General features: G+C 37.0%; 1 long non-coding RNA gene across 1 annotated transcript in view; it reads right to left on the bottom strand.

Moving 5' to 3' along the window:
* LOC103795698 (uncharacterized) overlaps window positions 1-27,218 on the bottom strand; it is a 174,553-nt gene that overhangs the window by 12,811 nt on the left and 134,524 nt on the right. The window contains exons 7-8 of the long non-coding RNA XR_013521690.1: window positions 17,342-17,493; window positions 12,138-12,253 (exon numbers count right to left, since the gene is read on the bottom strand). This is a non-coding gene — a long non-coding RNA (uncharacterized LOC103795698). The remainder of the gene's footprint in view (window positions 1-12,137; window positions 12,254-17,341; window positions 17,494-27,218) is intronic.

Here is a 27,218-nt window from a genome sequence, read left to right as displayed (position 1 = left end):
CAAAGACACACATAAGCTCAAAATAAAGGGCTAGAGGAATATTTACCAAGTAAATAGTGAAACAAAACAAAACAACAACAACAAAAAGAGGGGTTGCAATCCTACTCTCTGATAAAACAGATTCTAAACCAAAAAAGACAAATAAGGGTATTCAATAATGGTAAAAGGATCAACACAGGAAGCTAACTACACTGTATTAGGTACATAAACATAACTATATATGTACAGGAGAAGCCAGATTCATACAGCAAGTTCTTAGAGACCTACAAAGAGACTTAGACTCCCACACAGTAATAGTGGGAGACTTTAACACCCCACTGTCAATATTAGATCAATGAGACAGAAAATTAACAAGGATATTTAGGACTTGAACTCAGCTCTGGACCAAGAGGACCTAATAGACATCTACAGAACTCTCCACATCAACAGAATATAAATTCTTCTCAGCACCCCATCACACTTATTCTAAAATTGACCACATAATCGGAAGTAAAACACTCCTCAGCAAATGCAAAAGAAAGAAAATCATAACAAACAGTCTCTCAGACCACAGTGCAATCAAATTAGAACTCAGGATTAAGAAACTCAATCAAAACCATGCAAGTACATGGAAACTGAACAACCTGCTCCCAAATGACTCCTGGGTAAATAACAAAATTAAGTCAGAAATAAATTCTTTGAAACACAGTGTACCAGAATTTCTGGGACACAGGCGAAGCAGAGTTCAGAGGGAAATTTATAGCACTAAATGCCCACAGGATAAAGCAGAAAAGATCTAAAATTGACATTTAAAAGAACTCAAGAAGCAAGTGCAAACAAATTCAAAAGCTAGTAGAAGACAAGAAATAACTAAGATCAGAGCAGAACTGAAGGAGATAGAGACACAAAAACCTTTAAAAAAATCCATGAATCCAGGGGCTGCTTTTTTGAAAAGATCAACAAAATAGATAAACTTCTAGACAGAATAATAAAGAAAAGAGAGAAGCATCAAAGACACAATAAAAATTATTTCACCACTGATGCCACAGAAATACAAACTAACATCAGAGAATACTATAAACACCTCTATGCAAATAGAAAATCTAGAAATTGATAAATTCCTGGACATATACACCTTCCCAGGACTAAACCAGGAAGCAGTTGAATCTCTGAATAAACCAATAACAAGTTCTGAAATTAAGGCAGTGATTGCCTTAATTTGTGTTGCCTACCAACAACAAAGAAAAGCCCAGGACTAGACGGATTCACAGCTGAATTCTACCAGAAGTACAAAGAGGAGCAGGTACCATTCCTTCTAAAGTCGTTTCAAACAATAGAAAAAGACTGCTCCCTAACTCATTTTATGAGACCAGTATCATCCTGATTCCAACACCTGGCAGAGACACAACAAGAAAGAAAAAATTTTGGCCAAAATCCCTGATGAACATCAATGTGAAAATTCTGAATAAAATACTGGAAAACTGAATCCAGCAGCACATCAAAAAGCTTATCCACCACAATTGAGTTGGCTTCATCCCTGGGTTGTAAGGCTGGTTCAACATATGCAAATCAATAAATGTAATCCATCACATAAACAGAATGAATGAGGAAAACCAAGATTATCTCAATAGATGCAGAAAAGGGCTTTGATAAAATTCAACACACCTTCATGCTAAAAGCTCTGAATACACTAAGTATCGATGGAACGTCTCTCAAAATAATAAGAGCTATTTATGGCAAACCCACAGCTGGTATAATACTGAATGGGCAAACACTGGAAGCATTCCTTTTGAAAACTGGCACAAGATAAGGATGCCCTCTCTCACCACTCCTATTAAACAGAGTATTGTAAGTTCTGGCCAGAGCAGTCAGGCAAGAAAAAGAAAGGAAGGGTATTCAAATAGGAAGAGAGGAAGCCAAATTGTCTCTGTTTGCAGATGAAGTGATTATATATTTAGAAAACCCCATTCTCTCAGCCCAAAATCTCCTTAAGCTGATAAGCAACTTCAGCAAAGTCTCAGGATACAAAATCAATGTGTAGAAATCACAAGCATTCCTATACACCAATAATAGACAAACAGCCAATTCATGAGTGAACTTCCATTCACAACTGCTACAAAGAGAATAAAATACCTAGGAATACAATTTACAAGGGATGTGAAGGACCTCTTCAAGAAGAACTACAAACCACTGCTCAAGGAAATAAGAGAGGACACAAACAAATGAAAAAAACATTCCATGCTCAAGGATATGAAGAATCGATATCGTGAAAATGGCCATACTGCCCAGAATAATTTATAGATTCAATGCTAGCCCCATCAAGCTACCATTGACTTTCTTCACAGAATTGGAAAAAACTACTTTAAATCTCATATGAAACCAAAAAAGAGCGTATATAGCCCAGACAATCCTAAGCAAAAAGAACAAAGCTGGAGGCATCGGCCTATCTGACTTCTAACTATACTACAAGGCTGCAGTAACCAAAACAGCATGGTACTTGTACCAAAACAGAGATATAGACGAATGGAACAGAACAGAGGTCTTGAAAGTAACGCCACACACCTACAACCATCTGATCTTTGACAAACCTGACAAAAGTAATGGGGAAAGGATTCCCTGGTTAATAAATGATGTTAAGAAAACTGGCTAGCCATATGCAGAAAACTGAAACTGGACCCCTTCCTTGCCTACTCTACAAATATTAACTCAAGATGGATTAAAGACTTAAATGTAAGACGTAAAACCATAAAAACCCTAGGAGAAAACCTAGGAAATACCATTCAGAACATAGGCATGGGCAAAGACTTCATGACTAGAACACCAAAAGCAATGGTAACAAAAGCCAAAATTGACAAATGGGACCTTATTAAACTAAAGAGCTTCTGCACAATGAGAGAAACTATAATCAGAGTGAACAGGCAACCTACAGAATGGGAGAAAATTTTTGCAATCTATCCATCTGACAAAGGGCTAATATCCAGAATCTACAAAGAACTAATTTACAAGAAAAAAAAAACCAAAACAACTTTTAGTAGGTGGAGGATATTAACAGACACTTCTCAAAAGAAGACATTTATGTGGCCAACTAACATATTTAAAAAAGCTCATCATCTCTGGTCATTAGGGAAATGCAAATCAAAACAACAATGAGATACCATCTTACACCAGTTAAAATGATGATCATTAAAAAGTCAGGAAAGAACAGATGCTGGAGAGGATGTGGAGAAATAAGAACACATTTACACTGTTGGTGGTAGTGTAAATAAGTTCAACCATTGTTGAAGGAAGTGTGGCGATTCCTCAAGGATCTAGAACCAGAAATACAATTTGACCAAGCAATCCCATTACTGGGCATATACCCAAAGGATTGTAAATCATTCTACTATAAAGACACATGCATACATATATTTATTGCAGCACTATTCACAATAGCAAAGACTTGGAACCAACCCAAATGCCCATCAGTGAAAAATTGCATTAAGAAAATGTGGCATATGTATATACCATGAAATACTACATACTATGAAAAAAAGATGAGTTTATTTCCTTTGCAGGGACATGGATGAAGCTGGAAACCATCATTCTCAGCAAACTAACACAAGAACAGAAAACTAAACACCTCATGTTCTCACTCATAAGTGGGAGTTGAAGAAAGAGAATACATGGAGACTGGGAGTGGAACATCACACACTGTGGTCTGTCAGGGTGTGGGGACTGGGAAGGGATAGAATTACCTAATGTAGATGACGGGTTGATGCGTACAGCAAACCACCATGGCATGTGCATACCTATGTAACAAACCTTCTCGTTCTGCACATTTATCTCAGAACTTAAAGTATATAAGAAAAAACAATTAGCTGGGCTTGGTGGTGCATGCCTGTAATCCCAGCTACTTGGGAGGCTGAGGCAGGAGAATTGCTTGAACCCAGGAGGCAGAGGTAGCAATGAGCCAAGATGGCACCACTGCATTCCAGCCTGGGCTACAGAGCAAGACCCCATAAAAACAAAAAACAAACAGACAAAAAAAAATCCTAAGTACGATACCACATATTATACGGGGATCCCAATGCCTAGCACAGTGGGAATTTAACGAAGTGTCCCACTTCTTCTCTCTTGCTTCTACCACTTGCTCTGCTACAGAACTGTATGTAGCTGACTGGTACAAAATGACCAACTTCAATTTCAGCCAAGAAATGCAACAGACAGTAACCATGATCCCAATTACATTATCCTGTTGAGAGTTTTCATCATTTATATCACCAGAAGGGAATAAAGTGGGGACAGTAGCATAATATAAAAGCAATTAGAAATGTTTATTGAAGAAACAAGTAAAAACCAAATTAAACAAAAACAAATATGGCACTTGGATGCTTTCTTTTTAAAACTCACACTCAAGCCACAAGTTATAAGCCATCCAGATGGTGAGCTCGAGAAGACAGAAATGAATCACTTATTTGTACTACAGTTAGAGGATTTAAAGATCTTTGGGAAAGATGTTCAAAAGCTTCACTCCAATTAACCTTACCCCATTAAGTTTGCCCATCCACAGATCAGAGCCAAAGAATGAATTTCAAGGACGAAAGAGAAAGATAAGGGAAGATGCCTAAAGTCTGCAGTCATTTCTCCAGAATGAAGAAGCCCCTAGAGAGAAAAATGAAGCAGCTTTAGCAGACAAGATGAATCAACATGCAACCAGGATAAAACAGAATTTTCCCCAGAAAGTGTTGAAATGGGGACAACCTTCTGAATTAATTTTAAAGGCTGTATTTGAACTGTGTGACCCCCTTTCTGAATTTCATCTGATAACTGAAACAAATGATCGTGTGTCAGTGTTTGTAGTCTTGGCAGAATCCTAACCTAGATCATTCAGAACTCATTTCTTCTCTCACTTTTCCCTCTTGCATAAAAGTGGAAAGAAAAAGGGAAATGATATTTCTTCTTGCAGCTAGTCAACAAATAAAAAGTGTGGTAATCTGCTGCAATCTCTGATAATTAAAATATTTTAGCAGCCCTAAAATATTTCCAGGAAGAGCTATTTTAAAATGTCTTCATGACCTTTCTGGCTAAATTGGAAATGAAAAATAAGAGATAAGCACATTTTTCTTATTCAAGAGAATTGAAAAGCTGTCATTAATATACCAAGAAAATGAGGAAATAGAGAACAGTTGGGAGAAATTGGAAACATAAACCACAAAGTCCATGTCTATACTATAATGTGTATTTTATACCTTCTTTGTGGAGCACTTCTAGAGATTTCCAGTGATCTTATAGGACCCTTTCCCAAAAGCTGATCATTAGCCTTGATTCTCTACATTTTAACACAAAGCAGTGCCTCTTTCAAAATGAGCGATTATTAGAAAAGAACATTAAAGGATTTGACCCCTCTCAATTCTCACAGTACCTTCTCAACTGAGATTGGGAATATTAAAATCTTAGAATTTATAATTAGGTACAAACAAAAGACCTTCTAATATATGATACATGCCTCTTTCCAGGTTTCTGGCTTTGATGAAAGATGTTATCACTCCTATCTACTGTCTTTGGAATTCCCAGGTATTGAGCAAATAGTTGTATGTATGTATATTTGTGTATGTTTATGTATATCTTTTCATATATATGTAAAATTAGGAAAGCAATCATCTTACTTTAGCCCCTCTAGTAATAATTTTGTGTGTTTCTTGGTAGATATTCTATTTACATTTATTGCAAGATAGATATTCTGTTTACATTTATTGCAAGCAAATATTTTTTAAAAAACATGAAATTACAATAGAACCATGTGGATTAATAATTATAACAAAGAAATGGCAATATAACAGATCTGCTAAGTAGACCAAAATAAATTGCAAAATGGTGCAGTCAGGGCATACTGAAACTTAACATGGCAGCAGGGGATATGCGTACATATCTCATTCCAACTGCAACTGATTCTCCACATATGTAGCTACTTTAGCTTAGCTGGTGTGTGGATGGAAATGCTGACAATGCTGAATGCCCCATTCCAATTAACATTTTAGAGAGAAAACAATATTAATGAAAGTCATTGAGAACAAAATTAACATGCTTATATGCAAGTTGATCAATATGATTAAGCATGTCCCATCTGCAATTACTTTAAAATGTATTCTTCCTTGTCATAATCCTATAGAAGAGATTGAAACAGAGAAAATGGAAAGAGAAAGGCGCCATTAACTGAAAATCCAATGATGATCTCTGTCAAATGAAACAAGTATTTTTGTGCTATTTTTAGGATTCAACAAAATTTCTTTCATAAGACTATACTGTGCCCTCAAGTTTCTTTTTATTTATAAATTCCTCTTCCAAGAGTCATTCAAGTTTATACTTCTGTTATTTTTCTATCCTACATTAGCTGGGGAGCATAAGAGGTGGCCTGTGTCCTTGACAATGGGGCTTAAAATCATTCTAAGAGAAGAAAGGAATGTTACAATTGGTTTATGTACTATATGATTGAGTACACTGTAGGTCTTTAAAAATCAAGAACATTTATAGCTATGTTGCAGAGTGCTCTCTTAAAAGCTGAAGTATGAAATCAATGGGAGTCAGTGGAAGTATGGGAGGAGGTGTGCAAAAATAACCACAAATTTGCTCAGAAAGAGAATGTTTTTTTTTTCCTTGTCTTTAAAACTGCCTGTTGCTTTAAGGAGTGTCTCAGGCATGAAAATATTCTGCTTTATGTCCAGAAATTATTCATGAAACGTGGCTTGAAATTTTGGGTATTCTTTTTGAGAAGGATATATAGACTTATAATACTAAAACTGTTCAAATTTCATAAAGAATATTGATATGGAAAAAGATACATCTGTGAGTTTCTTCAGCAGTTTCATATGCTTTTCTACTTGAAATTAATTTTTTTGCAGAAAGTGAGGCAAAGTCAGAATCCATTTTGGAAGATTTTCCTTAAGTTGCAAGGAGAAGAATACACAGCTTAGCAGTTTTTCCTTCTCAGCCCTAAATAGGGAAATCCAGCCAAATACTCATTTCATTTCCACCCTGAAGATATCATTATGGTCCTGTGGCCAATGCATGAACCTCTGAATATCTTCCTATATAGCACAAATTATAAAATGTCTGGGACAATGGAAAGTGTACTGGAATGGGTAGAAAATATTCATCGTAGTGGCAAGTCTTCTGATAGTAGCTATGAGAATTTCTAGAAATCACTTAACTTTCTGTATCTCAGTCTACTTTGAAAATGGAGAGGTTATTGCAGATAATTTCCAGAATCATTTCTAGCCTTAATACAGTGAATTATAAGAATCAAAAGAAAAATAGAAGAATGTTTATATTTGTCTCTCAGCCTATCAAGTTGTATATATCATGATTTAAGCATTACATTTAAGAAAAAATAACCTGTTTGTAGGATATATATATGTATAAAATACCAAATGAAGAACAGAATATTTAGGGTTTTTTTTCTCTTTTATTTTGTTGCCCTAAATATTTTTTATATTCACATGAGAATCACCTTCTGGAAATTTTTGGGGGTGGTAGGTGGGGTTCTTATTTTTAAATTTGTGTAATTATACAGTGCTAAAACCAAGCAGGTGGGTCCTGTCAATTCCAACACATAGATCAACTTCCCTCATGGGAAATAACAACTGTATAATTTTTTAAAGTTATTTATTCACTAATTTACTCTGTAAAGAAGCATGTGAAAAAGCAGTGCCGTTATTTGCAGAGAGAACCTTGCAGGAAGAGAAATACCCAAGTGCAAAGACAGAGATAGGAGCATGCTTGGCATACCTGAGGAATAGTGAAGAGGTAAGTCTGAGAAGGAATGTTTGTAGGAGATAAGGTTGGGGGAGAGCAAGGGCTGATTATACATATATTTCTACATTATGATAAAGGTTTTGCTTTTTACTCTAAGACATGAGAGGATCAGACTAAATCTGATTTACATTTAAGCAAAGAACACTGGCTGCCATGTCAAGAATTGATTCTAGACAGCAATGTTGGTAGTCCAGAGACCTACTAAAAGACTATTATCATGGTACTTAGAGAATGATGGTGGTGGCTGGGCTTGGAATTGCAGTAAAAAAGTAGCAAGAAATAGATTCACAATATAATGTTGAAGGTCAGTCTTTCAAAGGAGAGAAAAACGTCTTAAGTTGTTCTCAAATGGAAACTATCTCAAATTAGGTTTGGGTAGAAACTTGTGGTTTGACCTGTGAGATAGAGAGGCATGTGACTCAGCCATTTTTGGACACCTAGTCAAAAGCTCTCCCCTGATGCACATTTGAACTGTACAGTTTTAGTCTGTCTTGGTCTACTTTTTTCTCTTATAACATAAGAGAAAAAAAAGTCTTACCATGTCTGTTGGGATTCATAAAATCAAACAGAAAACTGACAAATGGAAATGTCTGAAATAGTAAAGATGTACCTACACCAGTATATTCCAGAATAATCAGTCTGATGATACAAGAAAAGATACTCCGGTAAATGGCTGGAAAAGAGGAAGTACTGTTTCCAGATTCAAAGTGAATCATTCCTATTCTTCTGTATTCTTATTCTATTATTCCTGTAGTGGCTCCAAGAAGTACTACCAATAAAGCAACAGAATTTTTAATCCTAGTCTTATTCTAACTTATGGTTAAAAAAAAAAATCCCTGTTTCACATAACTCTCTTCGTTATCTTAAAGAGGTAATTACATCGATACAGACAGATACTAAGAAACTTGGGCTTAGAGAATGTTATTTCTGCATAATCTATTTTAAAATATTCTTGGTGGTGTTAGGTGTTCTGAACATCAACAAATGGCTCTTAGTGAGCATATGTGCATATTGGTGACAGAATAGAAGGACTAAAATTTACAGTATTGACATTGACTAGAGTTATATAACAAATGTGAAATGCAAAGTTATATTGTATTAACAGAGTAATGAAATTAAATGTGGTTTAGTATTCTTTGCAAAAAATATTGCATTAATTTTGAAGTAAATTAAAATAATTTTTTATTATGCAAATATAGATGCTCCCTAAAGTTAATGTAGCTCAATTACATCATTAGATGTCAGAAAGGCATTTGAAAGGGTAGGTTGAAAATAATTCTTTTGAATGTCACATAAATTTTCTTTGCAGCTAATCTCTGAAAAGAGAGAAAAAAATTCTCTCTACTCAGGCATAGAATAGACGCATTAACAATGGAAAGGTCAGTGCATAATGATACAAAAGAGAAAAGGCCTAAAGTGCTATATTGATGAAATGAGATGGGGAAAAGTTATATAGAAATATTAATCAATCAATCCTTAATTTAAGACCTTTAGTAACTTGCTAAAATCTTCTTCATTATTTAAGATCAAGAAAATGCTAACCAATAAATTCCTTCTGTGGGGAGAGAAAAACCTTAAGATATGTGTGTTTAGATTCAACATTTTTTTTTCCTTTCAAGTCTCAATATTGCAGGTAATAATTGACACACTTGAGTTATCCTAGTAGATATTAGATAGCCATCTCATTCTCAATATAATTTGCCTTCTTGAGCTTAGGAAATCAAAATGTTATTATACAAACTCCACAAAGGAAAATTATGTGTTCATCAAAATTCATGTTCGGAAAGTTACGAGGAAATGACCATGACAAAGTGGTAGGTAAAATTACAGTATGTAGAACTTTATACATAGTATGATTCACATTTTATAAAGATAAGTATAGGTGAATACATGTAAAGACCAGCAGAAAATATGCTGAGAGAAAAAATGTGGTTGTCTTTGGATGGTGAAATGCATTTGGAAAATGCATTTTTGTCTGCTTTACTGATTTTACAAGTGTGGTGGTATTTAAGATTTGTGGTGATATGGCTGGCATTAGCAATAAGCAGTTTTCTCTTTTTGACCTCATTCTTACTATCTAATTTACCTGTTGACTGTTTCACTTGTTCTATTAACTTATATATGTATTTAAAGGCCAGCAGCAGCTGGAAGGAAAAGAAAAACTGAACACAGAAAAGGTTAAATTATCATTATATGGAATCAAGCCTGTAGAAACATATTTAGAAGGACAATGTATTTGAATGCTATGAAGCTGATTTATATTTACATAAAAATTTCATGGGACACATAGAGTGTACTTAGATAAGAGAGAAAAAAATCACATTGATTCACTGATTCACTTACTATGATATTATTATATCATAATATTCCAGGAAAGACATAATGAAGGTCCTAACTATGGAAGTTAGGGTGAAACGGAAGCAAGATGCATCAGAGAGCAGTGATTAAAAACATAAAATGAGGTAATCTAGTTTCAATGCCTGTTTCCACCATCTACTTTTTAAAGATAATGCATGCTATGTGTCACTCAGATCCCCCTTTCTGGACCCATTTCTTCAACTAGCAGAAGTGACAATTGTTGACAACTCACAATTGAGTAATTTCCTGGGGACTGACCTATGCAGCTCCCTTCCCAAGAGCAGCCTGAGTTCAATGACGCATCAAGACGGGATACCAAAATCTATCCACCTTGGCTCAATTTGGGAAAATTATAAAGGGCACTTTAAACTTCAGACCTCCATTGTGAGCAGTTTAGCTTTTCATTTGTGAATGGATCTTGGTTCAATGTTTTCCTCTGCTCAGTCATGCTTTCCTTACTATCTCACAGCCATTGTTCCAAAGATCATTACCCAAGAAACTTCCTGCATATGTATCTCCATCTCAAAATCTGCTTTCTAGGTAATGTGACCCAAGACAATTTGTGACAGACAGGTGTGATCCTAAAAATAAATTCAAAAATAAAAGTTGGAGGCTGGATTGGCCACAGTTTCATTGGCAATGGGCTACAATTATTAGTAGTGAGTGAAGCTCTTAAAATCTTTGGTATGCTACAGTGATCAGATTGTTAAAATTTTACCAATGATAAACTGGATTGGGATGCTGATAAAATAAATCTATTGACTGTTGCACTATCTCAAGCATTTGAGAGATTCTAGGGTAGTAGTCATTATAAGGACAATGAGAACTCAGGAATGCTACTTAATACTATCCAAGTATGGGAGAAAGACAATGAAAGGGTAAGGATGATTAATCACCAATTCAAGGCAAAGTTTGAAAGTGGAAGGGACTTGTGGCAGCCTATTAAGAGATTCTTATCTACTGAAGCCTGAGGGTAGAAAAAAGCTGAGAATTAGGATTCATTTATAAAGGTAACACTCCAGGGAATGTTGATTTGCAGTATCAGCAAATCTGCTATGCCCAGGTCAAGGTCTGGATTGGAAAGGAGTAGGATCTTAAAGATGAGAATATCGTGTTTGATGTACTCAAAAACCTTAAAGCCTCAGATATTCCCCAACCTCTGAACTTGCAAAAATGACCAATTTTTTCTTGCTTGGAGGTAACAGAGTAATGTGAAGCTTGCAAATTAACATGGACTAGGATATATTCTACCTACCATTCTAGCTTTAGACAAGTAGCTAGGATGAAGTCAAAGCATAATCTGACTAGAGAAGTGCTAGACTTGCTAAAAAACAATAAACTGTAGGACCTAGCCAATATATATCAGCAGGAGCTAGAAGAGTATGCATGAGAGGAATAATGAAAAGTTCAACGTCACACAAATGTCCATCAACAGATAAACAGGTAAGTAAATGTGGCATACCTAGTCAACTGAATACAGCACAGTGTTTAAAAGGAATGAACTGCCAATATGTACTACACAATGGATGACAATTTTGCTGAATAAAAGATATCAGACCAAATAAATTAAAACTGTTTAACTTTACATATACACATTTCTAGAAAATGCAATCTGTAGTTAGAGGAAGCTGATTGGTGATTGCCTGGGGATGGGGGAATGAGGATGGGAGAAGAGAGAGGAAGGGATACAGAGGGGCACATGAGATTTTTGTGGGTGATAAATATGTCCATTATCTTGATTTTGCTGATGGTTTTAGAGGTGTATCCATATAACAAATTCCTAAAATTTTACTCTTTAAATATATTCAGTTTATCACGTCAATTACATTTCAATAAAGCAATTGAAACAGACACACAAAATAAGCCCAGTCTCTCTAATTTTTGTAGGTTTCAGGTCCACAGTGTTCTGTGTACCAGTTACCATGTCCTGGTAATAGAAAACACTATACAGATTAAAGAACAAAAGCAAAGATACAACTCAAGTGTTATCTTTACCAGGAAGCACCTACCTTAACCCAGAGGATGCTCACTGGCTTCCCTCCTCTGATCCTTCTCTGTCATCACTGTCATTTCTAGGATTGAGGCTTTTGGCCCCTGTGTTTCTCTCTTCCAAGTCTGGAAACTCCTGGGAAGTAAGAACCACCTTTTAGACTCATCTTGGTATCTTCTTGACTCCACATAGAATCAGATCACAGGACTCATTTTCAACCATTGTTTCTCCATCCCACTGAGCTACAGCTCTGAGCTTTCTGGTGGTACAAGTGAAAAGCCATTTAGTGTTCTTTCTCTGTGTTTCCCTGTCTAAAAATGAAGGAGACCTCTTAATAAGACCTGCATTCCTCTGTAACATCCCTGTGACACGGTGAGGCTGGGTGACTGGGACTCCTATTCCTGGTGAAAGATCATGATGGAGCCAAAGTCCGCTTTATCAAGAACATAGAAAAGTTAGCTTGATATACACAATCTAAGCTATGTCCTCAGAGCCTTCTTGTTTAGTTTTATCCTGTCTAGACTGCTTATTTGCATTCTTCTATTTGCTCAACCACCCCAGCCACAAAATCTCCTTCTGTTTCTCAAGCTAGCCAAATACTCCCACCCCTCAAGGCCATTGAAATTTTTGTTTCTTCTATTTGAGTCTGTGTTAGCTGAAACAAACTGTACACACACACTCTCTTGAATAGTAAATTAAGTTCTGAATTAACTAATGAAAATTAAGAATAATAGAAATAATAAAAGCTAATTTAAAAGTTTTAATAAAAATAAAAAGTGAAAAAAGTTAAAAGCTTGGCAGTGAATGGAATCCAGAGAGATGCAGATGCTCTATATCTCAGCCTAGATTCTCTTGCCTTCCAGAGCTTTTGCTGGGGACACCCAAGTGGCAATGAAACTGTCTATGCAGTGTATACTCCATCAAGCCTGATATGGGAAGCTGGCTTCCTTCTATCTACTGTCTCTTTTTTATTTTAAGAGAAAAAAAGAAAGAAAGGAAGAAAAAGAAAGAAAAAGAGAGATAAAGAAAGAAAAAAGAATAAAAGAGAGAAAGAAAGAGGAAGAGAAAGAGGGAGAGAGAATGGGAATCTTGCTCTATTGCCCAGGCTAGAATGCAGCCTAAAATGGGTATTAAAAACCTCTTTTATGCTATTAAATGTGCTTAACAATGGAGACAGGAAGGAATAAGGGAGGAAAATAACAAACAAGCAGCCAATCAATATTTAATTTAAACCTGTGAAATGCTATGCAATTTTTGAGGAGTGATTTACTTCCAATTTTGTGGTCACTATTAAAATAGATGTGATGTGATACTGAGAAAAATGTATGTTTTGTGGATTTGGAGTGGAGAGTTCTGTAAATGTTAATATTGAGTTCGCTTATTTCAGGTCTGAGTTCAAGTCCTGGATGTCCTTGTTAATTTTCTGTCTCATTGATCTGTCTAATGTTGACAATGTAGTTAAAGTCTCCCACTATTATTATGTGGGAGTCAGAGTCTCTTTGTAAGTCATTAAGAACTTGCCTTATCTATCTGGGAGCTCCTGTATTGGGTACGTATATATTTAGAATCGTTAGCTCTTCTTGTTGTATTGATCCTTTTACCATTATGTAATGTCCTTCTTTGTCTCTTTTAGTCTTTGTTGCTTTAAAGTCTTCTACTGTCTCTTTATACATAATTCCATATCATCATTTCAGAAGAACTTCAACTAACAAACCCTGGATCTATATTTAAGAGAACATTTATACACAGTGAGATTTCCTGGTTATTGAACCAGACTCAACATCATCAAAGCCTACATATTTCTGAACAACACCTGGCCAGAGTGTATGGCATTCTGAAACCCTTTTCCTCAGACTATCAAATACTTAGCCAAGATGCAGTTTTTCAAAAAGGTAGAGACAAATGGTGATATGCAGCAGAGGCACTCCCAACAGATGACACTCAATGGTCTTTTTCCAAAGGCTCTTATTTTCTATTCCTTTCAGAGCTTATATTCTGTCATTTTTGGGGATTCATTTCACCTCATTGTACATGTGTACAGGTGTGTATGTGTGTGTGCATGTGTGTGTTCATGTAGTATTGTTACCACACATATGCAGATGTGCAGACCATGTGTGAAGTGTTGAAGAAATCTGAGACTAGACCTGAAGTCTATGTTTCCATTCTAATTTGTCAACACTCAACTCACATTCCTAACAACAACTCTTAGATTTTAAATATTATATGACTAAATGCTATCTCACATTCCTGTTTTCTAAAAGCATGGCTTTGGAATTAGCCGGGTTTAACTCATGACAATGCCATGATACTTCGGGAGAGTACCTTACAAATTGATGATCTACTCTGTAAAATGAAATCTCTCCTGTATGTATTAAGATGTAATGTATAAAACAGACAACAAAGTGCCTGATACATGGAGTTGGTTGTTGCTTTGTAATTGCTCATATATTGCTCATAAAATACAATGCCCAACAATATCAGTCATTGTTCAAAATTATGGTGCTATTTAATTTCAAAATACACATATTATACATTCAACACATGCACAACATATATTGATATACTTTTTTTTCTTTTTTAGAGACAGGGTCTCCCTCTGTCACTCAAGCTGAAGAGCAGTGGTACAATCATAACTCACTGCAGCCTCAAAGTCCTACACTCAGCTGACCGTCACAATTCTGACTCCAGAATAGCCAGGACTACAGGTATGTGCCACCCCAGTTGGCTAACTTTCACAAAATTTTGTAGAGATTGGGTCTTGGTATAAATCAGACAGGCTGGTCTCAAACTCCTTGTCTCAGGTGATCTTGTTTTGTTGCATACCAGCTATGTGACCACAGAGAAGTTACTTAACCTCTCTGTCCTTCAGTTTTTTTCTATCTGTAAAATAAAACCAATAATAGTACTTCTAATAGACCTTATATAAGGATCAGACAATGTCTGGCACTTGGCAAAATTATGCAAGTATTGTTTATTATTGTAATTACTACTACTTTATCATGTGGTGATGCAGTGGCTAGAGAAAATCAAATGAACACAATAGTAAAGATTAAAGATGTCAGATGTACCTCCTTTATTTAACCTAATTTCTGCAACAGATGCTCCTCTCTTAATCTCAATAGGGAACAGATTTCACAGCCTAGGAGCATAATTACAGAAAACGCTGGCTCCTGTGGTCACAAACTTATACTCAGGGCACACTGAGTAACTGCCAATTCAGACCTCAATGGGTGACTAGGGCATATGGTGATAAAGGATCAGTCAAGAGTATACTGTAATGTTCGATAAATGCCAGCAGCTTTGTGAAATTAAAAACAGAGTTTATCATGCTGCTCCATCAATAAGAGGCTACAAAATCTAATGTATAACTTAATAAATGTCTCATTTCTTTTTCCTTCCTTCTCGTCTTTCCTTCTTTGAAACTAGATTGAGTGTATGTTGAGTATTTAACATGTGCCAGACAATGTACCAGGTAGGGAGGTAAAATTAAAACAGACATATCCCTGCCCTCTGGAGCACACAGTCTACTGGGTTTGTTTTTATGGCGCTGTCTGCTGAGTGGGTTCTCTTGTAGACTGAACCATGCCAGGACTCAGACTTCACTGCACACAAAGTAGGGTCTGTTCTTGATAGCATGACAGCTATTTTTTTTTCTCTGTGCATTCTGATTTCTTGTTCTTGGGCCTGTCCACCTCTGGTAAGTTCCACTCTCTCAAGATCTACCACCACATGGTGGGATGGAAGAGGAGATTACATTCCATCATTAACTTTGATTTTCTTCTGTTAAAGGCTTTGGTAGGAACTATTAACTGATGTGAGATGTGGGGACCATTCATATGCCAATGCTCCACTTTCTTTTTGTCTCCAGGCACATAGGATTAGCTGTCTGTGAAAATAAAGCCATAAAGGTCAATAGGTTAACTCTCGGGTTACAGGAACCAATATTCTTTGTTCAGCCAAGACTCTGATTTAACTTTCTTTCTATTTTCATCTCTTTTTAGAATAGTCAGTTATAGATCATAACTCTATCTCCACTGGGAGAGAATGACAGTAAGAAAAAGTTGAAATGGTGACTGGAGTCAGAAGAAATAACCAACTCTGCATTATATGAACACATTTCTGGCTATTAGGATAGTGGACATATTTAAGTATATTCTGCACTGTTGAAATGCAACTCCAATACAGCCTAGAGTTCCTCTGTGGTGAATAAAATCCTCTTGAGACTTTCTTCCTGTGAAGAAGTCTTATTGAAGTTACCTTAAGATATCACTGAAATTAGACGTAGACAATAGAAACACAATATGGGGAGCTACTGAGCACAGAGAGTATGCAGTTGGGAGAGCTTCTCTTGGATGCTCAGACTTTCTACTTTGTTGATACAACTATGGTCCACTGGGCATTTAAGAACCCAGGTGCAGCCTTTCTGATTACTCATTTTGTTAGTTACATTCCATCCTGGCTTTTGTAGCATATGGCAATAAATTGTTCTAATTAGATGGGTTTTTCCAGGGTGTTTTATGGATTTGTGTGTGTGTGTATAATCTAAAATACTTTCTCATAATTATCAAAATGTGCAAGAATAAAAATGAAGGAAGAAACAAAATTAGGGCCAGATATTTTAATTTCTTTAAACTCCTCCCTTGATAGAGGAATAAATAGAACATAGATAGATACGTCTGTGTGTATGTGTGTGTGGCTGTGTGTGTAGTGTTTGTATATAAAGCAGTATTTGAATAGTTTCTTTCACTGTTTCATCACTTCACCAATGAGCTCAATTTGTAGTGAAGGAATAAATATTTCTTATAAATGTGTATGTACATATTGTTTACATATAGAGTACACATATATACACATGCACAAAGAGAAAAGAACCTTTGAAAATGATTCCAGCACCATATATTGAGCTGAGAGATGAAGTGACAAAAAGGTGAGAGAAGCTATTCAAGTACTTCTTTGGAGATGGACACAAACATAATTCATGGGTGCACACATTTAGCTCTGTGTACCAAATCTATTTCTGCCCTTTTTCTTTTTGTAGAACCATCAGCATTATATGTTAGGATATATACAGCATAAAGACAGCTCCATTAGAATCCCCTTTGAGTTCTCCTTGCCAACCAGGTTAGAGAGTGTTGAAGCCAGTAGACTCAGAAACTATGTCCTTAAACAACATTACAGCTAGGAAGCAATTTATTATGCTCCCCTCTAGGCAATGATGCTCACCTTGAGGAATGCAAGACAGACAATCCTTGAAGAGAGCAGACTAACTCCCCACAGTGTCTCCTTTCCAGACTGTGCCTCATTTTTTAAGTGCCCAGCATTGGTAATGGACAGGCAATAGTCCTCTGATGGTAATCAATTCTCTTTTCATAAAACTGTAGGGAAAAAAAGTCAAGGGCAGTGAGTCTATCTCTGGATAATGTACATTAGCTCACTTTTGGTCATTAGCAATATGCATTGAATGTCTTCTATGTGGTCTTCCCCAAGTAGACAAAGCTAAGGATACAGAAAATATAGAAATTATATCTCTAAAATTAAATAATTTAAATAATTGTGATCCACCCATCTCGGCCTCCCAAAGTGCTGGGACTACAGGCTTGAGCCACCGTGCTCGGCCACTAGATGGTATTATTAAAGAAATACACTAACATTTTGGTGTCCTGATCTGGTCACCAACACTGAGTGTACCCATATATATTTTGCCTTAAACAGTGACCTGGAACTTGCAGGTATTTGGTGTGAAGGTGCATCTTTAAAGAATGCATATCAGAACCTCCTTGGGCCTCATGGCCCTACTGTGAGCCATGAGGCCTGCAGTAGCTTGGCATCATCTGATTTACTTCCTGAATCAAAATCTGCATTGTAATGGGATTCACCAGGTGAATCGTGAGCCCATCAAAGATCTAGGGGGACTTTGTAAATATATGTTTCTTGAATTGATGCAATTTATAACTAATAATAATTATGGATAGGAGCATAACCTTCATGAATGTTGAAGTACAGAAAAATTTCAAAGAACATTGAGGATTCTAACAGCATGACAGACCAAGATAAACAGGCAACTATAATTGTTAAATAAATGTAAAAGCAAAACAAACCAAAAAAAAAAAAAAACCATTTCTCTAATGCATAGCTTAACTTTCAATAGAAAAGAAAAACCACCAGATGCTAAGAGCAAAAGTAAGACTGAAAATAAGAAGTATATGCATGTGTTGAATCTGTGGTTGTTCCATAGGAGAGCTTGAATAGAGTGATCAGCTAATACCTAGTAAGCTATGCTTTTATCTCCCCTCACTTGAAGGACAGAAGTAAAGCATTAGCTCCTTACAAGCTAGGCATTTGGTAGTGAAATCTCCTCATGAAGTCGGGGCCTTTGAAAGACATTGTCACCAGAGAAAAAGTAGCTTCAATTTCACCTCACTTGAAGAACAGAGGTATATCACTGACCCTTTCAAAGTAGGTATTTGATAATGATTTTCCTTCATAAAGTTGAAACCCATGAATGGCCTCATTCTCAAATTAGACAATATATACCCTGTGTAACAGGGAAGATAGAGACTTTCCTCTAAAGAAACGGGGAAGGAATATGCATCTCTCACTAAGAAATTAGAAATCAAAAATCAGTTTAATGTCGGAATTCCTGTTATACACACAGTTTATAAATAAGAAAAAGTTAATAAAAATTGGTCCCTGGCTGGTGATGCTACTGAGGTCCTGCTAGAAACAAACATGAAACAATTCTTGAGGGAGACTCCTACAACACAGATTACATGTGTTTCCAATGGAAAGATGAACTTGTGTAAAAGAATGTCACAATATAAACCATAAAATATCTAAAATAGATTCAGGACTCAAGATGGCGCTGTGAGAACAACCCAGGATTGAAGCTCTTGGTGCATGTGTGGAGAGGGTGAGTCAGGGCCGCCTTTCCAGACAGACCTTTGTTGCCCACAGAACAGGGAAATTCCCAGGTATAAAAGAGACACGGGATGCCAGGCAGAGGTTTTGGCTGGTGTAGCCAGCAGCTGGTGCGGCGACAGCATGTGCTGTAGTGCAGCAGTGCTACACAGCGCTCTGCACAAAGCACACTTGTCCGGGTGCCCTGTTGAACTGGCAACCTGAGACTTGAGAGGGCTAAACTAGAGACTGAACGGGACGTGGACAGTAAGCCAGCCCAGGAGATTCCAGGGACACAGCATTTGGGGTAGTGCAGTGCAACAAACGAAACGGTGATTCCAAACGCTCCTGGTAAAGAGGTTCCCAGAGAGTGCAGCTCCATGGGGGAGGGGTGTCCGCCATTACCGAGGCAACCTGCCCCTACTGAGGCACACTCCCATTGCTGATGCAGCCTGCCATTGCTGAGGCAACCCACTACAATAGAGAGACTCCGCCACAGGGCATAGCCCATGAAAGTAGGGCGGAGACTGCAGCAGAAGGGCAGAGCCTGCAGCAACAGGGCAAACCTCACACCAGTAGGGCAGAGCCTCGGCAGGCAAATACTGACTAGACTGCCTCCTAGCTGGGCAGGACAGCACAACAGACATCCAAAAATAAAGCCCCAACCCCCCCAGACAGAGCATCTGAGAAAAAAAAGGGTTTTCTTATGAGTTCTGTTGCAGCAGAATTAAACATAGCAGCCTAACATCCCTGAATGAACAATAGAGCTCACAGCTCAGCAATTGAGCTCCTATAAAGTACAGACTGTCTCCTCAAGCAGCTCCCTGACCCCTCTATATCCAAAAGACTGACATTTGGCAGGCATCATTCTGGGACAAAGATAGCAGAAAAAGAAACTGGTAGCATCCCTCACTGTTTCACAGCTGCTATAGGTGCACCCCAGACAAGCAGGGCCTGGAGTGGACCTCAGCAGTCGTACAGCGAAGGGGCTAGACTGGTAGAAGGAAAACCAAGTAAGAGAAATACTTCGTCATCAACAATCTGGGTGTCCATTCAGAGACCCAATCTAAAAGTCAGCAACTACACAGATGACAGGTGGATAAATCCACAAAGATGGGAAGAAACCAGCACAAAAAGGAGGAAAACACCCGAAACCAGAACACCTCACCTTCTGGAAAGGACCAAAACTCCTCACCAGCAAGGGAACAAAGCTGGACAAAGTATGACTGAGAGGAAATGACGGAATTAGACTTCAGAAGGTGGATAATGAGAAACTTTTGTGAGCTAAAAGAACATGTTTTAAATCAATGCAAAGAAACTAAGAACCTTAAAAAAAGATATGAAAAAAGATTCGAGGAAATGATAACAAGAATGGATAACATAGAAAGGAATATGAATGAATTAAAGGAGCTGAAAAAGACAATACTAGAACTTCATGAAGCATGCACAAGTTACAACAGCCAAATTGAGCAAGCAGAAGAAAGAATATCAGAAGTCGAAGATCAACTAAATAAAATAAAATGAGAAACCAAGATCAGAGAAAAAAGCGCAAAAAGGAATGAACAAAGTCTCCAAGAAATGTGGGACTATGTGAAGAGACCTAACCTACGTTTGACAGGTGTACCAGAATGTGACAAAGAGAATGAATCCAAGCTGGAAAATACTTTTCAGGACATTATCCAGGAAAATTTCCCCCACCTAGCAAGACAGGCCAACACTCAAATGCAGGAAATACAGAGAACACCGCAAAGATATTCCGCAAGAAGAGCAACCCCAAGGCACATAATCGTCAGATTCAACAAGGTTGAAATAAAGGAGAAAATACTAAGGGCAGCCAGAGAGAAAGGTCAGGTCACCCACAAAGGGAAGCCCATCAGATTCACAGCAGATTTCTAGGCAGAAACACTACAAGCCAGAAGAGAGTGGGGGCCAATATTCAACATTCTTAAAGAAAAGAACTTTCAACCCACAATTTCATATCCAGCCAAACTGAGCTTCAGAAGTGAAGGAAAAATAAAATCCTTTGCGAACAAGCAAGTACTCAGAGATTTTGTCACCACCAGGCCTGCTTTACAAGAGCTCCTGAAAGAGGCACTACACATAGAAAGGAACAACCAGTACCAGCCATTCCAAAATCACACTTAATGCTAAAGAGCATCAACATAATGAAGAATCTACAACAACTAACGGGCAAAACAGGCAGCTAGCATCAAAATGGCAGTATCAAATTCACACATAACAATATTAACCCTAAATGTAAATGGACTAAATTCACCAATCAAAAGACACAGACTGGCAAATTGGATAAAAATCCAAAACCCATCAGTGTGCTGTATCCAGAAAACCCATCTCACATGCAAGGATACACAAAGGCTCAACATAAAGGGATGGAGGAAGATTTACCAAGCAAATGGAGAGCAAAAAAAAAAAGCAGGAGTTGCAATTCTCATCTCTGATAAAATTGACTTTAAAGCAACAAAGATCAAAAGAGACAAAGAAGGCCATTACATAATGGTAAAAGGATCAATACAACAAGAAGAGCTAATGATCCTAAATATATATGGACCCAATACAGGAGCACCCAGATACATAAGGCAAGTTCTTAATGACATACAAAAAGACTTAGACTCCCACACAATAATAGTGGAAGACTTTAACACTCCACTGTCAATATTAGACAGATCAACCAGACAGAAAATCAACAAGGATATCCAGGGCTTGAACTCAGACCTGGAGCAAGCAAACCTGATAGACATTTAAAGAACTCTCCACCCCAAATCCACAGAATATACATTCTTCTCAGCACCACATCACACCTACTCTAAAATTGACCATATAATTGAAAGTAAAGCACTGCTCAGCAAATGCAAAACAACTGAAGTCATAACAAACAGCCTCTCACACCATAGTGCAATCAAGTTAGAACTCAGAATTCAGAAACCAACCCAGAACCACACAGCTTCATGGAAACTGAACAACTGGCTCTTGAATGTTGACTGGATAAACAATGAAATGAAGGCAGAAATAAAGAAGTTCTTCGAAACCAATGAGAATGAAGACACAACATGCCAGAATCTCTGGGACACATTTAAAGCAGTCTCTAGAGGAAAGTATATAGCAATAAGTGCCCATATGAGGAGAATGGAGAGATCCAAAATTGACACCCTATGATCAAAATTGAAAGAGCTAGAGGAGCAAGATCAAAAAAACTCAAAACCTAGCAGAAGACAAGAAATAACTAAGATCAGAGCTGAACTGAAGGAGATTGAGACATGAAAAACCCTTCAAAAAATCAATAAATCCACGAGCTGGTTTTTTGAAAAGGTCAACAAAATAGACAGACCACTAGCCAGATTCATTAAAAAGAAAAGAGAGAACAACCAAATAGATGCAATAAAAAATGATAAAGGGGAAATCACCACAGATTCCACAGAAATTCAAACCATCATCAGAGAATATTACAAACAACTCTATGCACATAAACTAGTAAACCAGGAAGAAATGGATAAATTCCTGGACTCCTGTGTCCTCCCAAGCCTAAACCAGGAGGAAGCTGAAACTATAAATAGACCCATAACAAGGTCAGAAGTCGAGGCAGGAATTAAGAGCCTACCACACAAAAAAAGCCCCGGTCAAGATGGGTTCACAGCCAAATTCTACCAGACACAAAGAGGAGCTGGTACCATTCCTTCCGAAACAATTCCAAATAATCCAAAAAGAGGGAATACTTCCCAAATCATTTTATGAGACCAATATCATCCTGATACCAAAACCCGGCAGAGACCCAACAAGAAAAGAAAACTTCAGGCCAATATTCATGATGAACAGAGATGCAAAAATCTTCAATAAAATATTGGCAAGCCGAATGCAACAGCAAATCAAAAAACTTATTCATCATGATCAAGTAGGATTCATTCCGGGGATGCAAGGCTGGTTCAACATACGCAAGTCTATAAACGTAATTCACCACATAAACAGAACCAAAAACAAAAACCACATGATTATCTCAATTGACACAGAGAAGGCACTTGACAAAATTCAACAGCCCTTTATGCTAAAAACCCTCAATAAACTCGGTATCGATGGAATGTATCTCAAAGTAATAAAAGCTATTTATGACAACCCACAGACAATATCATACTGAATGAGCAAAAACTAGAAGCATTGCCTTTGAAATCCGGCACTAGACAAGGATGCCCTCTTTCACCACTCCTATTCAATATAGTACTGGAAGTTCTAGCCATAGCAATCAGGCAAGAAAAAGGAATAAAGGGTATTCAAATAGGAAAAGTGGAAGCCAAATTGTCTCGATTTGCAGACGACATGATAGTACATCTAGAAGACCCCATTGCCTCAGCCCAAAAACTCCTGAAACTGATAAGCAACTTCAGCAAAGTCTCAGGATATAAAATCAATGTGAAAAAATCACAAGCATTCGTCTACACCAATAACAGACTTAAAGAAAGCCAAATCAAGAACGAACTGCCATTCACAATTGCTACAAAAAGAATAAAATACCTTGGAATACAACTTACAAGGAACGTAAGGGACCTCTTCAAGGAGAACTACAAACCACTGCTCAACGATATCAGAGAGGACACAAACAGATGGAGAAACATTCCATGTTCATGGTTAGGAAGAATTAATATCGTGAAAATGGCTATACTGCCCAAAGTAATTTACAGAATCAACACTATCCCCATCAAGCTACCATTGACTTTCTTCACAGAACTGGAAAAAACCACCATGAACTTCATACGGAACCAAAAGAGAGCCCACATAGCCAAGTCAATTCTAAGCAAAAAGAACACAACGGGGGGCATCACACTGCCGGATTTCAAACTATACTACAAGGCTACAGTAATCAAAACAGCATGGTACTCGTACCAAAACAGAGATATAGATGAATGGAACAAAACAGAGGCATTGGAGGCAACACAACATATCTACAACCATACAATCTTTGATAAACCTGACAAAAACAAGCAACAGGGAAAGGATTCCCTGTTTAACAAATGGTGTTGGGAAAACTGGCTAGCCATGTGCAGAAAGCAGAAACTGGACCCCTTCCTGATACCTTACACTAAAATTAACTCCAGATTGATTAAAGACTTAAACATAAGACCTGACACCATAAAAACCCTACAAGGAAATCTAGGCAAAACCATCCAGGACATAGGAGTAGGCAAGGACTTCATGAACAAAACACCAAAAGCATTGGCAACAAAAGCCAAAATAGACAAATGGGACCTAATGAAACTCCACAGCTTCTGCACAGCAAAAGAAACAGTCACTAGAGTGAATCGGCAACCAACAGAATGGGAAAAAAATTTTGCAGTTTACCCATCTGACAAAGGGCTGATATCCAGAATTTACAAAGAACTCAAACAGATTTACAGGAAAAAAACAAACAATCCCATTCAAAATTGGGCAAAGGATTTGAACAGACACTTTACGAAAGATGACATATATGAGGCCAACAATCATATGAAAAAATGCTCATCGTCACTGGTCATCAGAGAGATGCAAATTAAAACCACATTGAGATACTATCTAATGCCAGTTAGAATGGCAATCATTAAAAAATCTGGAGACAACAGATGCTGGAGAGGATGTGGAGAAAAGGGAACACTTTTACACTGTTGGTGGGAGTGTAAATTAGTTCAACCATTGTGGAAGACAGTGTGGTAATTCCTCAAGGCCTTAGAAATAGAAATTCCATTTGACCCAGCAATCCCATTACTGGGTATATATCCAAAGGACTATAAATCGTTCTACTATAAGGACACATGCACACGAATATTCATTGCAGCACTGTTTACAATAGCAAAGACCTGGAATCAACCCAAATGCCCAATGATGATAGACTGGATTGGGAAAATGTGGCACATATACACCATGGAATATTATGCAGCAATCAAAAATGATGAGTTTGTGTCGTTTGTAGGGACATGGATGCATCTGGAGAACATCATTCTCAGCAAACTGACACAAGAACAGAAAATGAAACACCGCATATTCTCACTCATAGGCGGGTGATGAAAAATGAGAACTCATGGACACAGAGATGGGAGTACTAAACACTGGAGTCTATTGGGGGGAAAAGGGGAGGGCTAGTGGGAGGGGGAGGTGAGGAGGGATAGCCTGGGCAGAAATGCCAAATGTGGGTGAAGGGGAGAAAGGAAGCAAAACACACTGCCATGTGTGTACCTATGCAACTGTCTTGCATGTTCTGAACATGTACCCCAAAACCTAAAATGGAATAAAAAATTAAAAAAAAGATCTAAAATATTATCAGCTGTATGTTTATAAATAGATAATAGAATGATTACAGTCTTATGCATAAAATAAAATTAGTATATTGATAATGATTTAGATGTTAAGAAATAAAATCAAATGAAATGATTGAGGACTGAATAAATACAAAATAGATTTAGAAAATGAGTAATCCCATTATTAGATATATATGCAAAGGATTATAAATCATTCTATTATAAAGACACATGCACACGTATGTTCATCACTGCACTGTTTGCAATAGCAAAGACCTGGGACCAAACCAAATGCCCACTGACAATAGACTAGACAAGGAAAATGTGGCACATATACACCATGGAATACTGTGCAGCCATAAAAAAGGATGCGTTCATGTCCTTTGTAGGGACATGTATGAATCTGGAAACTATCATTCTCAGCAAACTGACACAAGAACAGAAAATCAAACACTCCATGTTCACAACCATAGGCGTGTGTTGAACAATGAGAACACATGGACACAGGGAGGGGAGCATCACACACTGGGGTCTGTTGGGGGGCCAAAGGAGGGACAGCTGGGGCATGGGGAGGTCAGGGAGGGATGACATGGGGAGAAATGCCAGATATAGGTTACTGGGGGATGGAGGCAGCAAACCACATTGCCATGTGTGTACCTATGCAACAATCCTGCATGATCTGCACATGTACCCCAGAACCTACAGTACAATTAAGAAAAAGATAATATTAGTAATTTAAATTATAAATCAAATTAATATATTAAACAACTATTTAGTCACAACTAAATAATGAGCAAGGCACTTGGTGATTGATTAAATTACCTAGAATGAAACAACAAAAGAATAAAAGAATAGGAGAATGAAAAGACAGGTTAAGGGAACATCTAGGCTACAATGAGGATCAACATGTATCTAGAGGAGTTTCATCACAAGAGAATATAGAAAATTACTGCAAGGCAACATTCAAAGAGAATATGACTATAAATATCCCAGGATTTATATTTTCTTAAATGGGCAGAATTAATAAAAGCAAATACCCAGACTCATTGAGGTGAAATTACAAAACACCATGGCCAAAGATTAAAAAAAAACTATTACAGCAACTAAAGAGAAAAGACACACCTCTTACAAAGAAACCAGAATTAGATTGACAGAGTATACAATGGAGGACAGAAAAAGAAGGAAATTATGTCTGCAGTGCTAACGAAAAATAGACAATCTGGAATTATATACAAGAATAAAGGATCATAATAGGGAAAAGGTAAAGTAAAGGTATTGAGACTGTGATATTTCACTGAAAGAACTATAAAAGGTCTAATCTTGAGAAAAAAGAAAATTGATGTCAGTGGAAAAAGTGGATTACAACAAGTGCAAGTGAGCAAAGAATGAGTAAATCGTATAAACCAGCAAACCAGCAAAGCATTTAATGTTTAAAATAGCTACCACCATAATCATAATTTGGGCAGAATTAAAAAAAAAACTAGATCAAAGTAAAATAATAGATGAAATAAGGTAAGATAGAAGAGCTATAATAAAGTGTTTTGTGGATATTTATTTTACAAATGGGACCAAAATTGTTAACTAATTTTACATTTCAAATGGAGATTTTGTGATAATGGTTTAAGAATAATTGCCACACATGTGGATATAAATGTAATTTTGCAATCAGTAGAAATAAGCAAATGAAAATAACCAGTCCTACAGAAGACAAGAAAAAAAGAAAGCCAAAAAAAAACCACGATGATGAAAAAAGCACAATAGAATACTACAAAATAAATCCAACAATATCAATAGTCACACCAATAATAATTTTTTAAAATGTCAAAGTTTTAAAAACTTTCAGATTAAAATTATTTAACTATACATTGCTTTTTAGAAATATATATAAAACGTAATGATAAAAAAGTTGAACTTCAATGCAATTAAGACTT

The sequence above is a fragment of the Callithrix jacchus genome, chromosome 8, assembly GCF_049354715.1.
Source record: "Callithrix jacchus isolate 240 chromosome 8, calJac240_pri, whole genome shotgun sequence".
NCBI lineage: Eukaryota > Metazoa > Chordata > Mammalia > Primates > Cebidae > Callithrix > Callithrix jacchus.
The sequence above is the reverse complement of the archived record's forward strand: the minus strand, read 5'-3'. Positions and strand labels throughout refer to the sequence as shown.